Here is a 4,614-nt window from a genome sequence, read left to right as displayed (position 1 = left end):
ATAAATTCTGGGCATAGTACTTTTTGTGTATCTGTACAAGCAATGAGTCGAAATATGCGCTCCAAGCCTCTTATTCATTCTTTGACAGTCAGTGGGTCAGAATTACCATCAAAAGTGGGAGGCTTGTACCTACGAAATTGCTCGACCACTGAGACAGCTCCAGGGGCAAAATGAGGTGCATTCTGCTGTGGCGGTGCATTTTGTGGTGAAGGTGCTTGATTCTGCTATTTCAATTCTTGTACCGCTCGTAGTAATTCACACACCAAATTCGTGTGGGTAGGTGGCGGTGCCATTTCCTAAAGAAATTTAATAGTAAGTGATCTGTTCCATATTAGTTCCAAGCCTAACATATTATGCTTTAGCTTTTGTAAGGTGATATAGCATATTTCATGCTCGAGTATCAGGCTTTACATGATATATAAAAATATCATAAGGAATAATTGTACATGTCATGAAACTTAAAAGTAGGCTATACAAATGTAAGATTACACTAACAAAATTTGAATTTAATACTTCATTTCCTCACCAATTACATACCTTAGGGGTGTCCGAAGGGGGCCGATTGGTGGTTGTGTGCCAATAATCCTTTCATCTTATAGTTGCTTTAAGAAAATGGGTAATTCACATATAACCACGTTAAACTTAATAGTTTTCAGCAAGAATCTCATTCATGTACATACAGAAGGTTGTATATAAATTTCCATAGCATTTCGTGCATGGTCAATGGAAGCATCCTTAAAAATACAACTTTCATTCATCATCATCATTTTTTTTGAAGATTGTGAACAATAACTTTGGGACTTACTGTTCATGTGAACAGTAACAAGGTGTACTGTCCACGTGAGTATATATATGTATATTAAATCAATATACAAGAAAGGTGACATCTTTCCTACGTATAGAAAAATACAAAACTGACAATTAACTCAACTATACCTAAAGATTATTATTTTTATGGCATACTTTCTCTGTTTTCAAGAAAAAACACTGGGGTGCTACTATTTACAATGAACAGTGACAATGTGAACAGTGATAATCACTGTTCACGTCTCTAAACCCCTTTTATTTTTTATTTTGTGATTCTACTCCTAAATCATGTATAATCATAATTGGTCTGTAGGAAAAATAAACCTACGCTCTGATACCAAACTGTAGCAACCCAAATCTTTTTGTAAAATTTAAGTCGTTACCAAATCATTCCTTTCAAAAAAAAAGAAAGAATGAGTTTATAAAAATGTTACCACGGAATAAATTATGACAAGTGAAAGGATAAAACACTTAAAATATGTTCCATTTATTCATTTATTACAATTGACGGAACATGTATTCTACATTTGTTTTAAAAAAAAAATGCATGCCTGAAAGCATAATACGCTTTTCTGGTTCTTCAATGTGTGGGACACTACCCTAAATGAAAGAACAGTACCAAAAGCTGCCTTATTTATTTAAGAAATCCAAACACATTACAATTTACACCATAAAAGCTATGGAACATATTACAATTTACCCCAGCACGGTTGAATATATCCACCAGTTAGTATTTATTACTTGAAGTGACTTTGACAGTCTAGACATTATCTTTCATCAGTGAAGTTGGTGAAAGAAATAATATTTAATTCAAACTTTATTGAAAATGAAATAACAGCAGCACGTAAAATCAAATTATTTTATGCGTCATCAAGTATTGACACGGAATAATATTTAAATCATTTATTCTTGGGTAAGTTATGTCTTTTGGTTCCAAAAGTTACGTATACTCATTTTTTTCCTTTCTGCATCTTTAAGTATTCACAATCAAAGTGCAGTTTTAACATTTAAAGAAATGGAAATATTAATTCATTAGAAAACATGCAGCTAAATTTTAACAAATATGTCCAATAATTAAATTAAAAATAAGTGTCTATGGCAACTAAATTAAAGATAAAATAAAGTTACATGCTAGATTTTAGATTTTCGCCTCGTGAAATGAGGCACAATCACACTATCAAACCGCCGCACTCCGACACGACCCGAATTAACTTGTAAGGTAGGGAAAAAGGGGTGAGTACGTGAGTATACTCAGTAGAATATCAGATTTTTTAATGGTGCGATCCCGAATAATAATTATAAAAGATGTGTCGAAATATCATACCGTCATATAACTTTAAAATCCGGTAAGAGCTCACATCATATCATATCATTTCATTTCATTGTACCGGAATAGCCATATCATTCATATCATAACTTTAACTTTCATGAGTATGAAATTCGTCAACATGAAAAAAATAATTAAACGGGACATAAAACACTGCAACTCATAATCTACCTTGTAAAGTTGAATAAAGTTTTGAAAGATGAACTCTAAAATCATGTTCCTGATCTTCTAATTTTTCTTCGCCGTGGTGAAAATTATGGGACCCTTTTTGTGTATATTTTATGCTGAAAACAAATACCCAATTGAATCTGCTGTGTACGTGTGTGTATATACTATATAGGAGTGTGTGGTTAAAGTGGAAACGTGTGCCACAAGATGATAAAGTCATGACCACCTTTTAGGTATCAGAATAATATAGGGTGAACGGTTAACATTTTCTTTCTTTATGCACGCGAAACGTGGCTATAGAGGTGGGGAGTTATAGTATCTGGATCAGTTATATGTTGGAAGTGGGGAGTTGTATAGGGTTTGTTTGAGTCACATTATTCTAAAAAAATATATTCTCAAACAGTGATTTAACAACATTTCAATCACACATTCTTTAATAAAATAATATTACACATAAATAAAAAATTTTTCCTTATTTTTTAACCACACATTTCCCATCAATACACTATTTAAGAATGCATTATTACCAAAATAATGTTATTCAAACACCTTCATAATAGATGAATCCGGATCAATTAATGTTGGAAGTGGGGAGTTATATAATATATAAATTTGAATCAATTTTATTGTGAACAAGAAACACACGTGGTCGACTACTTGACTTAATGACACGAACCAATTAAATAAAATATTATAAAGTATTAATTTCTTTAAATGTCAATATCTTAGACTTAGATTATCCAAATCAATTTTTTCTTGAGTCTAATACGCATGATTAATTACGATCTACCCAACGAACCCAATATATATATATATATATATAGGTGGCAGATGTGGCTGCTTGGTGGGATTATGAAAGTGGTGGTAGTAGAGAATTTAGAACTTATTTTTAATGTTTTGAAAATTTTAGGACTATGATTGCAATATTCTTATCGTTTTGTTTTATTTGAATAGGAGGGTAAACTCGTCATTTTATTGAAAATGGATGAAAAAGATATTTTGCGCAATGAAAGGTAAAAAGTAGATGTGAAAATGTAAAAAATGAAAGGTATGGATGTTTTACACAATAACACTGAAAGATAGAGATCTTTTGTACTAATTACCCATTTTGTAATTATTAGACTTTGATTTCGTTTAGGCTACGTTTTATTGAGTTTCCTATATATAGGACTCATTATTTCATTGTAAAAAAAATTCATTACTCATATTAATTGAGAGATTATTTTGTAAACTATTTTGCTTTTAAATTCCTTTTTTTTTTTCATTGAACAAATTGCATAAATTATCAAGATTTGATCTCTTGTGACATTCAAACAATCCCGGTGAGATTCTTGAATTATTGTGATCAAGGGGTCAATAGATTGCCGGCGATTGTTGGTTACTTGGTTCAATATTTTTGAATCAGACTTCAAACTTTGATTTATAAACTTTCTTGTGTTTGAAATCAATCTTGTGTGGATTTCATAACTTCAATTGTTATGTGAGTTAACATCAATTGGTATTGTTGACATCCAAAAATGGCTCCTCCACGTGGCTAACTTATAGCTACTCCACGTATTTCTCCCTGCGAAATGAACAAACGGTCAGGCGCACACGGCCGGAACCGATGGGGGTGGCGGCGGCTGTATACACTCCGACGGTCAAGTCAGATCTGGGTGGTTGGAACAGTGCCCAGTGGCTACACAAATCAATCAATAAAGGGGGAGGAGAATATATAAACTTGTTATGGAATGCTATGTATTGAGAGTTTCATTACCTTTTCCTCTTGCCAAACCTTGGGTATTTATAGGTGGTATGAACCGCTGGATGTGGAACGCGTATGTACATCTGACGGTATGAAGCGTCTGCTCATAGGCGTCAATCAGTCGCGCTTGTAGAGTGGGTGGACAGTTTGTTTTCCCCGAGTTGAATTGACATAAAGTTGATAAGTCCCATCAAAAGCCTCATGGAGACGTCAAATCAATTTAAGCCTTAGGTGCAGGACAAATCTTAAATTGGCGGCGGATCTTCTAACCGGGATCCACTTGATCTCAACCTCGGAGGTGAGATGCTTCGGCAGATCAGTAGTAGGAATTGCTATATCACTTCGGAGAAGCTTTGGGAGGGTCGTTTTCAGGTCGGAGTAAATAGTGCTGCGTAGGGTCTATTTGATCTCGGCCTCAGTGGTGAGATGGCACTTCGGTATCGAGGCGCGAATAATCGAGGCGTAACAGTGGTTCCCCAAATCCGGGAATGAATATTTATATTATGCGTGGATTTGTTTTTCTGACCGGGCCGCGAGTTATGGGACCTTTTTGGGGGTCGACTCGTCG

The sequence above is a fragment of the Olea europaea genome, chromosome 9 (assembly GCF_002742605.1).
Source record: "Olea europaea var. sylvestris chromosome 9, O_europaea_v1, whole genome shotgun sequence".
In the NCBI taxonomy this organism is placed as follows: Eukaryota; Viridiplantae; Streptophyta; class Magnoliopsida; order Lamiales; family Oleaceae; genus Olea; species Olea europaea.
Note: the sequence above shows the minus strand (reverse complement) of the source record.